The sequence below is a fragment of the Hylobates moloch genome, unplaced genomic scaffold (assembly GCF_009828535.3).
Source record: "Hylobates moloch isolate HMO894 unplaced genomic scaffold, HMol_V3 SCAFFOLD_14, whole genome shotgun sequence".
Classification (NCBI taxonomy): domain Eukaryota; kingdom Metazoa; phylum Chordata; class Mammalia; order Primates; family Hylobatidae; genus Hylobates; species Hylobates moloch.
Window position 1 is genome coordinate 90,144,220 of NW_026652289.1, and position 11,962 is coordinate 90,156,181.

At 40.9% G+C, this 11,962-nt stretch overlaps 1 long non-coding RNA gene across 1 annotated transcript in view; it reads left to right on the forward strand.

Moving 5' to 3' along the window:
* The window catches only part of LOC116481934 (uncharacterized), a 263,903-nt gene extending 252,488 nt beyond the window's left edge, over positions 1-11,415 (forward strand). Inside the window, exons 3-5 of the long non-coding RNA XR_004251666.1 lie at positions 7,186-7,338; positions 8,287-8,420; positions 11,295-11,415. This is a non-coding gene — a long non-coding RNA (uncharacterized LOC116481934). The remainder of the gene's footprint in view (positions 1-7,185; positions 7,339-8,286; positions 8,421-11,294) is intronic.
* Positions 11,416-11,962: the final 547 nt, after the last annotated feature.

Genomic DNA, 11,962 nt, shown 5'->3' on the forward strand with positions numbered 1-11,962 from the left:
TTTAGCCCATTTACATTTAACGTTAATATTGTTATGTGTGAATCTGATCCTGTCATTATGATGTTAGTTGGTTATTTTGCTCGTTGGGTGCATATATATTTAGGATAGTTAGCTCTTCTTGTTGAATTGATCCCTTTACCATTATGTAATGGCCTTCTTTGTCTCTTTTGATCTTTGTTGGTTTAAAGTCTATTTTGTCAGAGACTAGGATTGCAACCCCTGCCTTTTTTTGTTTTCCATTTGCTTGATAGATCTTCCTCCATCCCTTTATTTTGAGTCTATGTGTGTCTCTGCACGTGAGATGGGTTTCCTGAATACAGCACACTGATGGGTCCTGACTCCTTATCCAGTTTGCCAGTCTGTGTCTTTTAATTGGAGCATTTAGCCCATTTACATTTAACGTTAATATTGTTATGTGTGAATCTGATCCTGTCATTATGATGTTAGTTGGTTATTTTGCTCATTAGTTGATGCAGTTTCTTCCTAGCCTCGATGGTCTTTACAATTTGGCATGTTTTTGCAGTGGCTGGTACCGGTTGTTCCTTTCCATGTTTAGTGCTTCCTTCAGGAGCTCTTTTAGGGCAGGCCTGGTGGTGACAAAATCACTCAGCGTTTGCTTGTCTGTAAAGTATTTTATTTCTCCTTCACTTATGAAGCTTAGTTTGGCTGGATAGGAAATTCTGGGTTGAAAATTCTTTTCTTTAAGAATGTTGAATATCGGCCCCCACTCTCTTCTGGCTTGTAGAGTTTCTGCCGAGAGATCAGCTGTTAGTCTGATGGGCTTCCCTTTGTGGGTAACCCGACCTTTCTCTCTGGCTGCCCTTAACATTTTTTCCTTCATTTCAACTTTGGTGAATCTGACAATTATGTGTCTTGGAGTTGCTCTTCTCGAGGAGTATCTTTGTGGCGTTCTCTGTATTTCCTGAATCTGAATGTTGGCCTGCCTTGCTAGATTGGGGAAGTTCTCCTGGATAATATCTTGCAGAGTGTTTTCCAACTTGGTTCCATTCTCCCCGTCATTTTCAGGTACACCAATCAGACGTAGGTTTGGTCGTTTCACGTAGTCCCAAATTTCTTGGAGGCTTTGTTCATTTCTTTTTATTCTTTTTTCTCTAGACTTCCCTTCTCGCTTCATTTCATTCATTTCATCTTCCATCTGCGATACCCTTTCTTCCAGTTGATCGCATCTGCTACTGAGGCTTCTGCAATCTTCACGTAGTTCTCGAAACTTGGCTTTCAGCTCCTCCATCTCCTTTAAGCCCTTCTCTCCATTGGTTATTCTAGTTATCCATTCTTCTAATTTTTTTTCAAAGTTTTTAACTTCTTTGCTATTGTTTTGAATTTCCTCCCGTAGCTCAGAGTAGTTTGATCGTCTGAAGCCTTCTTCTCTCAACTCGTCAAAGTCATCCTCCATCCAGCTTTGTTCCATTGCTGGTGAGGAACTGCGTTGCTTTGGAGGAGGAGAGGTGCTCTGCTTTTTAGAGTTTCCAGTTTTTCTGCTCTGTTTTTTCCCCATCTTTGCGGTTTTATCTACTTTTGGGCTTTGATGATGGTGATGTACAATGGGTTTTTGGTGTGGATGTCCTTTCTGTTTGTTAGTTTTCCTTCTACCAGACAGGACCCTCATCTGCAGGTCTGTTGGAGTTTACTAGAGGTCCACTCCAGACCCTGTTTGGCTGGGTGTCAGCAGCGGTGGCTGCAGAACAGCGGATTTTCGTGAGACCACCAATTCAGCTGTCTGATAGTTCCTCTGGAAGTTTTGTCTCAGAGGAGTACCTGGCCCAGTGAGGTGTCAGTCTTTCCCTTCTGGGGGGGTGCCTCCCAGTTAGGCTGCTCAGTGGTGAGGGACCCACTTTAGGAGGCAGTCTGTCCGTTCTCAGATCTCCAGCTGCGTGCTGGGAGAACCACTACTCTCTTCAAAGCTGTCAGTCAGACAGGGACATTTAAGTCTCTGGAGATTCCTGCTGACTTTTTGTTTGTCTGTGCCCTGCCCCCAGAGGTGGAGCCTACAAAGGCAGGCAGGCCTCCTTGAGCTGTGGTGGGCTCCACCCAGTTCGAGCTTCCTGGCTGCTTTGTTTACCTAAGCAAGCCTGGGTAATGGCGGGCGCCCCTCCCCCAGCCTCGCTGCCGCCTTGCAGCTTGATCTCAGACTGCTGTGGTAGCAATCAGCGAGACTCCGTGGGCATAGGACCCTCCGAGCCAGGTGCGGGATACAATCTCCTAGTGTGCCGTTTTCCAGGCCCGTTGGGAAAGCGCAGTATGAGGGTGGGACTGACCCGATTTTCCAGGTGCCGTCTGTTACCCCTTTCTTTGACTAGGAAAGGGAACTCCCTGACCCCTTGCGCTTCCCGAGTGAGGCAGTGCCTCGCCCTGCTTCGGCTCACGCACAGTGCGCTTCACCGACTGTCCTGCACCCACTGCTTGGCACTCCCTAGTAAGATGAAAGCGGTACCTCAAGCAGAAATGCAGAAATCACCAGTCTTCTGTGTCGCTGGGGCTGGGAGCTGGAGACCGGAGCTGTTCCTATTCGGCTATCTTGGCTCCGCCCTCTATAACCCCTTGTTAGTTTCACCTGCCTTCAGCCTTGTCCTTTGTATATGTGTTTGGCACACTGTCCCATAAACAGCCTTTCTTTTTTTTTTTTTTTTTGAGACGGAGCCCCGCTCTGTTGCCCAGGCTGGAGTGCAACGGAGCGATCTCGGCTCACTGCAACCTCCAACTCCTGGGTTCAAGCGATTCTCTTGCCTCAGCCTACCCAGTAGCTGGGATCACAGGTGCCTGCAACCATGCCTGACTACTTTTTTTTTGTATTTTTAGTAGAGACAAGGTTTCGCCATGTTGGCCAGGCTGGTCTCAAACTCCTGACCTCAGGTGATCCACCCACCTCGGACTCCCGAAGTGCTGGGATTACAGATGCCTGGCCTGAACGGCCTTCCTAAAGCATAAATTGATCATCTTTGCCTTGGTGAAACTCCTCCATGACTCTTCTGACCCTCAGAATAAAATAACAATGACGGTAATAGCTACCTTTTACCCAGTACTTTGTATAGGCCAGGCACTGTACACAGCATTCTCTATGGGTTAGCTCAGTAGCTCCTCACCACATTGCTTAGAGGTGGGTAAATTGTTGTTTCCATTCGATAGCCTTGATTCAGGTGCCAGCTCAGAATGTTAGATCCTGTCCTCCTACCACACTGCCCCAATCTTTTCCTGTGGCTGCGGATGCTATATATAACTTAACATCAACTCATCTTTCCAGCATCACTAAACTTCTCTCCACTCCCCAAGCTAATTCCGTGGGCTCTCTTTTATTTCCAGACCTTTGTCCTTGCTGTTTTCTAGAACTCTTCCTGACCCATGGTGCTGCAATCCCAGCTGCTCTCTCCTCACTGAGCTTCTGTTCGCCTTTCCAGTCTCCTTTTAGACATCACTTCCTGTGTCAGCCCCTCTCACCCTTCTCCAAATAAGCTGGGGAAGATGGCCCTCCATGTGTCCACAATTACTGTGATACCTGTTTCTGTCATCCCCACTGGTCTGCCTCAAGTTCTTGAGGGAGGAAACATGTGTTGCTCACTGCTGTATCCTCAGCACTGGTAGCACCTGACACAAAGTAGATGCTCAAATATGAGTGATGAATCCCAAGGGAATACATGTACTGGTAATTTCGTGGTGGTGGTGGAGGTGTGGAGGCAGGATATCATTTCTTTGGGAGTGGTCTTTTCTTTCTTTCTTTTCTTTTCTTTTTTTTTTTTGAGACAAAGTCTCACTCTGTTGCCCAGGCTGGAGTGCAGTGGTGCGATCTCGGCTCACTCGCAACCTCCACTTCCTGGGTTCAAGTGATTCTCCTGCCTCAGCCTCCTGAGTAGCTGGGATTACAGGTGCCCATCCCTACACCCAGCTAGTTTTTGTATTTTCAGTAGAGATGGGGTTTCACCATGTTGGCCAGGCTGGTCTTGAACTCCCGACCTCAGGTGATCCACCTGCCTCGGCCTTCCAAAGTGCTGGGATTACAGGCATGAGTCACTGCACCCAGCCAGGAGTGGTCTTTCCTAGGATGTAGTCATTTTTGCTCCTCCCAAACAAAAAGCCTGTTCTCCGGGACATCAGGTGACAGACTAGCTGTAGAGTCATAATTTCTCACTTTCATTAAGAAGCTGTCCTTATCAGTAGGATAGGGGAACAGCAGCAGAAACTTTTCCCTAGGGAATTTCAGAGGCCATGAGGTTGGAAACTGGAGTCTTAGTTGTCATAATCTAGTTCCCTTGTGTGGTGCTGCAGATCCCCATTGTCTGGGGAAGTCAGCTTGGCTGCTCACACAGTGGGGCAAACACAGGCTCCAGGGTGCAACTTGGGACTCAGATCTGGGCTCTGCCACTTGTTATCTCACGTCTCTAAGCCTCCATTTCCTTCTCTGAAAAATGGAGATACTATCTGCTTCTCTCATTTTAAGCTGTGGAACTAATTTATGTTGCATTCCCAGCCCTCAATTAACCATGGATGTACAATCTGATTGAAAGAACCCGATCGAGGCCATTTTCTGGGCGTGCATCCCTGTCTTCCTCTTTGGAGAGCCTCTTGAGAAGGAAACATACCATTTAAAAAAGAAAAGTAGGCTTTGTGAGTGGAGCTGCAACCATCTTGCCCGACAAATTAACCTCTTTGTTTGGTGATTGGGGCTAAATTTTCGATCCAAGTCAGGTCCAGAGTCTCTTATGCCATTTCGTCTCTGACCACGTGTGCCACCCAGGAGGATTTGGAGTCGTATCGTTCCAAGCCAGAAGAAGCCTGACAATTGCTTGTTGAAAGAAAATTGTTATGGGATCTCTAGGTATTTGCAGCCTGACAAATAAACTGTCTTTCTCAAAGAGTTTAGACACACATAGCTAAACACTGAATACCCATATGACCCATCACCGATGAAAAGGTGGTAAATAAGAAAAGCCCAGTGTAATCAATGTTGCTGTTTTCTAAACTACATGAAGAAAAATTCCAGTCAATATTTGGGATAGTCAGTTCTTTTAAAACCAGGGAATGCTGAGAATGAGACGATTCCATATATAGAAAATGATGTGAGAAACTTTATTCTAATTCAAAATGTTCACATTTTTGCAATTCATGAGATTTCTCTGTAGCAAGAGAGGGAAATGATTGTATATAAAATTGAGTGGCTCTGAACAAAATTGAGTAAATGCTGGAAAAAATTTTGCGGTGTCATTTCGCCTACAAAATGATAAAGGAAAATAATAGCTAAAAGGCAGCAAGAAATAAGCAGGCTCTGGTTGGGAGTAATTTTTTTTCAAATGCATTTTTTAATTAAAAAGAAATTGCCTCAATTAACTGTTTTCAGAAATAAGGCATAAGAATAACCTAAAAACAATGCTTTCTGGGAAGCATAGATATTTATTTTAAATCAACTTGGTTAAAAGACCTTTAACTTGCTATATAGCTTGGTGACTTAATGTTACTGCACTAAGAAACCACAGACTATTTTTCTCAGGATCTTTTATTTTTTCCCTTAGAGAGGGAGATTGTCCCTTCCCTGGTGGAGTTCAGTGAATCAGAATATTGGTCAAATATGTATTGAATGCACATGATTTGACCTGTGTGGATCCACTCTTTAGAGAAAATGGCCTTGATTGGGCTCTTTCAATCAGATTGTACCCTCTATGGTTGATTGAGGGCTGGGAATGCAACATAAATTAGTATGCTTTTTTTTAATGTGTAGAGAGTGGTTTCTGCTGCTTTTGAACAAGCTAAAGAAATGTTTTTCCCATGAATCTCTGGGCATCCTGGGTATATCTGTCTGTTCTGGCCCTGACTTCCTCACCGTACATGGGGTGCTTCACTCACTTAGGCCTCCCATCCCCCACCCACATTATCCTCCCTCCCCAGTCTGAACACTCCCCCACTCTGCCCAACTGTGCCCGGAAGAATGGCCACTCAGGGACGAGGCAGCAGGACCACCATTGTCTTTCTTTCAAACACGTAGGCACTTGGTGTGGGCACTCTTCTAGGTGCTGGAGAGACAGAAAGTAATGTGTAGAAAAGCAAATACTGCATGATCTCACTTATATGTAGAATCTAAATAAGTCAAATCCATAGAAGCAGAGGGTAGAATGGTAGTTACCAGGAGTGGCAGTGAAGAAATTGGGAGATGTAGGTCAAAGGGTACAAAGTTACAAAGTTACGGTCATATAGGGTGAATAAGCCTAGAGATCTAATGCACAGCCCGATGACTATAGTTAACACTGTATTGTGTACTGGAAATTTACAAAAAGTAGATATTATGTGTTCTCACTGTAGAGTCCTAAATAGAGAAAGGGAATTAGGCTGGTGGGAGCAGGGGAAAGCAAAAAGAGAAAACAGATAAACTACAAGTTTACCTTTCTTCACGGTTCAGGACACAGCCCTCCTGTGCAAGTAACTCTCATTCTTCCTGCATCCAGCTGTCACCAGACACCTGCACGTCAGCTCACTGCAACCTTGGCATTATCAATGTTGCACAAAGCCCTCTTCGACAGACAGCATAAACACTATCCTATGAAATCTCCAGCAAGCCTTTGTCTCTTGGCAATTGGCTTCTCTCTTTGAGGCCGCCCGTTCTCTCTCTGGCAATGTATTTTTTCACTTTCTCTAATAAATCTGACTTCCTTGAGCTACAACTGTCTTGGCAAATTCTTTTACCCCTGCACCACCGACAGTGGTTCCCCAAAAACACTCACTACAAAAAAAGTAACTGTGAAAAGAGGAGTATGTTAATTAGCTTGACTGTTGTAATCATTTCACTATGTATATGTATATCAAAACATCATGTTGTATGACTTCAATATATATTTCTTTATTTAAAAAAGGAATGGTAAGCATTACTTCTGCCTGGGAAGAACCAAGATGACAGCTAAGGAGAAGTTGGGGGAGAGGCTTTGCTTTTGATTGAGAGGACAGTTCAAATGTCAAGAAAGAGGCCAACTGCAAAGATCTGGGGGCAGGGAACTTCAGGCACAGAGATAAGTAACTGTACAGGGCCTACGGTGGACAGGAAAAGGCCAGTGTGACTGGATCACAGTGTGGGAGGGGGATGGCTTCTGGAGGGAGGTGGATTTGCAGTTGTAGTGGGAAAGAGGGGTCAGACCATGTATCACTATTTACTGACACTATTTACTGACATTTCTCCATTTACCTCTCTAGATCCACTCGCCACCCTGCTCTATGGCCCTGGGCGTGACTTGCTCTTGCCCCTTGCCTTCTGTTCGGATCCTGCCAATGAGGACCTCTAGCAGGAGATGGGGGCTTGCATATTTACCTGAAAGGCTGGGCTCCACACAGCCTTTCTGTCTGCAGGTAACAGTGGCCGTACCTTCCTTTCAGGCCTGGGTGCTACCTGCACCCCACTATACCTGTAGCTTCATGACCGTCTGCCCAGTTTTGAGGAGAGTTCCATGAACTATTTACAACTTTTTCCTAATTTGAGTATGTCATCTGTTACCTGTGGGACTGTGAGTCATTAAGCCATGTCAGCTGTGGTAGACAGACTGGATTTTGTTTTAAGAACAATGATATCCATAGGATATTTTAATTTTTAAACCTTTAAGTTGGGTTTATTGAGGTATAGAAATTATATACAGTAAAACTTACCCCTTTTAGATGTACAGTTTTATGAATTTTGATAAAGGCCTATGGTCATATCATCACTACCACAATCAAGATGTAGAACATTTTCAACCATTAGAGGGTCTTAAGCAGGGGGGTTACCTGACTTGTTTTCCATTTTAAATACATTACGCAAACTTGAAGAAAGGTCATAGGAAGGCAATAGTACAGCAGAGTTTGGTTGAGAGACTACTGCAGCAGTGTGGGCACTGTGCTGGACAATCAGGGTACAGTAGTGAATGATCTTTTGCTCTTTAAAAAGATTACAGTTTAGCAGGAGAAATCAACAAGGAAACAGAACACTATAATTCAGCACAGTTGCCTGTGTGACATGTTGAAATGTGGGGTGCTGTGGGAGTGCCTGGGAGGAAGGTATGGGGATTAGTAATGTGCAAATTCTTCCTTCCTGTGGCCTCTCTGGTCTACCCAATCCCTTTGGGTTGGGCTAGAATTCTCCATAAGAGGTCTGATTCCAAGTTCTTACGGAGAGAGGGGATCAGAGGTTTTGAATTCTTTAAATCCTAATAGTTCAAGGTATGAATATCACTCCTTTGAAATGTAGAACACAAAGGTAAAAAGATTAATACACCAATGCCAGATAACACGTATCAGTGCCTCCTGACATTTTTCACACTACAGCCCACACAGCACAATGAGATAAAGACTAGAGGCTGCTCACTGCTGAGAGTGGACCATCCAGCTCATTTGGTCACATCGTTTCCAGCCAGCCACCTTATGGGCAAGATTTTGGCTCATCTGTAAGCTATTAGCTGGTAAGTGCTAACATAATCTACCTCCCAGCTGGTAAGTTGTCAAGGGATAGAAAGAGCTATGGATAGAAGAGCTAAAATCGGCTTGAAGTCACAGCACTGTTTGGGTCATCTTTGCTGCAGCGCGACCTCTCTGAGCTTCAGTTACCTCACCTAGATAATGATAATAATATCTTCCTATCTTGTAGACTACTGAGCAGTTTCTCAAACATCAATTATTGCATTGTAAAAACCTCAGTGACAGGAGTATATGGAATCCTCAGGATTGATCACAGTGTTCTGCTTGATGTTTGCACCTGGGAAAATGCTTGTGGTTGATTTTAACCATTCTGAAACAACAGCTCAGGGGAGGACAGTGCAGAAGAGGGAAAATCTTGATAGCTCCTTGCCATTAACCACTTGCTTTCACTACCTATTGAAATCACCAGCTTTAATCGCTTCCTGCAGCAAATTCCTGGAGAGAAGAGACTAAAAAAAGTGAGAAAATGTGTCTAGAAGTGCCGTCTTGGATGATTTTAGGTTATTAAATAACAGCCTTACAGAGGGGTTATTTTATTGCGGATTCCATCCTTGGTTATATTTCCCTAAGTTTTAAAATCATCTTTCCCCTGCATTTGTAGTATTATCTGAAATGGCTTGTTAAAAGTATACAACGACTATTAAAGGATGTCATTTTAAAAGGCAAATAGATATCTGTCTGGATACTCAAATGGTATCTGCTTAATGTTCTAAGAAATTGCTAAGCTGTTTTTTTAAAGTGGCTATAATATTTTGTACTCCCACTAGCATAGAATAATTCCAGTTGCACCACATCTCTACCAGCACTTGATATTGTCAGTCATTTTAATTTTAGCCACTCTAGCTGTGTGTAGTGGTGTATCATTGTGATTTTAATTTGCATTTTCCTAACAACTAATGATACTTGGCATATTTTTATGTACTTATTTGCTATTTATATATGTTCTTTATTGAAGTGTCTATTCAAATCTTTTACCTATTTTGAAAATCAAGTCGTCTTATTTTTAGTTTGTTGTAAGAGTTTTTTAAATATTCTCAGGTGTTGGCAAACTTTTTCTTTAGGAGCCACATAGTAAATATTTTAGGGTTATAGGTCATGAGGTCTGGATTGCAACTACCTAACTCTGATATTTTAACTTGAAAGAAGCCACAGATAATACAGATAATAAACTGACAAAGATGGGGGGCGGGGGGCGGAGGGGCTGTAATTTGCTAACCTCTGTTCTGGATACAAGTTCTTCATTAGATATGTTTTCAGCAAATATTTTCTTTTAGTCTGTAACCTTTTAAAAGTTTTGTTACTAATATCTTTTGAAGAGTAAAAGTTTTTATTTTTATGAAGTTAAATTTATTAGTGTTTCTTTTATGGATTGTGCTTTTTTGGTCTTAGAAAATCTTGGCTAACTCAAGGCCATAAAGGTTTGGTTTTGTTTTTTCTTGTGGTTTATTCTAGGAGTTTTATAGTTTTAAGTTTTACATTTAGGTCTATGATCTATTAGATCATATTGATTTTTTAATTAATATTTTTGTGTGTATTTTATAAGGTAATATTAATATAAGGTAATGTTATAAGATTTTTTTGTGGATGTAATAAGGTAAGTGTCAAGGTTCTTTTTTTTGTTTTACATATAAATATCCAATTGTTTCCAACTATTTGTTGAAAAGACTGTTCTTTCCGCATTGAATTGCTTTGACAACTTTGTCAAAAATCAGTTGGCTAAATATGTGTGGGTCTATTTCTTTAAAACGATATTCTAGTCTCTAGTGTGGCTTTATAATATATCTTGAAATCAAGGAAGTCTCAAACTTTATGTTTTCTTTATCAAAATTGTAGCTATTTTAGGTCCTTTGTATTTCCAAATAAGTTTTAGAATCTTTTTTTAAAAAAACAAAAAAAACCAAATGCAAAACAGCTGCTAGGACTTTATAGGGATTGTGTTGAATACCAATTTGTGGGAGAATCAACATTTTAACATTACTGAGACTTCCAATCCATGAGGATCAGAAGTTTCACTCTATTTATTTTAGTTTAAAAAAATTTATCTAATCAATGTTTTATAGTTTTTGATGTACAAATTTAATTTTTTGCCAAATGTATCCCTATTTTACACCTTTTGATGGTATTTTAATTCTCAGTTGTTGACTCCTATTATATAGAAGAAATACAATTGGTTTTGCATATTAACCTTGCATCACACAATCTTATACTCACTTGGTTCTAGTAGCTTTTTTTTTTTCTGTAGATTCCTTAGGCTAGTCTACATAGATGTTCATGTCATTTGCACCATAGAGTTTTACCTCTTCTTTTCCAATCTGTATGCTTTTTCTTCTCTCCCTTCTTTCTCTTTCCTCTTCGGTGATTTCTTCTTCTCTGTACCTTAATGTTCTGGCTAGGGCATCTAGTATAACGTTGAATAGAACTGGTAACAGCAGACATCTCTGTCTCCCTCTAGATGTTAGGAGGAAACATTCAGTCTTTCACTATTAAGTAGAATGCTAGCTATATGTTTTTATAGACACTGTTTATCAGAAAATTTCTTTCTATTTCTGTTTTACTGAGAGCTTTTCATCACAAATAAATGTTGATTTTTTTCAAATGCTTTGCCACATCTATTAGGATGGTCACATGACCTACCTTTATTTTTCTGTGAATATGGCAAATTATATTGACTGACTTTTGATACAACTTGGCATTACTAGGATAAATTCCACTTGGTCATGATGTATTTTTAAAAATATATTACTGGATTCAATTTGCCAATATTTTGTTAAGAATATTTGCATCTATGTTTATGATTTTTCATTTTCATTTCTGTGTTTTTAATTTTTTTTGTGATGTCTTCATCTGGTTTACATTAGGAAAATACTGGCTTCATGAAATGGCTTGGAAGATTTGGAGGCAACCTAAGTGTCCATCAACAGATGAATGGATAAAGAATAACAGGGTGACTAAAGTCAATAATAATTTAATTATCATTTAAAAATAACTAAAAGAGTGTAACTGGATTGTTTGTAACACAGAAGATAAATGTTTGTGGGAATGAATACATAATGCGATTATTTGCATTGCATGCCTGTAACAAAATATCTTATGTACCCCATAAATATACACACCTACTATGTACCCACAAAAATTAAAATTTTTTAAAAAATGACTTGGGAAGCTTGTCTCCTCTATTTCCTGAAGAACTTTGGAAAGGATTGGTATTATTTCTTCTTTAAATGTTTGGTAGAATACATCAGTGCAGCTATTTGGCTGGAGTTTTACTTGTGAGACAGTTTTGATGTAAGAATTCAATTTCTTTAACAAATACAGAGCTACTCTGGTTATTCCTTCTTTTTGAGTGAGCTTTGATAGTTTGTGGATTACATGGCAAATATTCATTTTCTTTGTCAGATGTCTTGGCATAAAGTTGCTTATATACTCCCTTATTATCCTTTAAATAACTATGTGATCTGTAGTAATGACTCCTCTTTCATTCCTGATATTGGCAATTTGTGTTTTTCTTAAACAGTAAGACTGACTA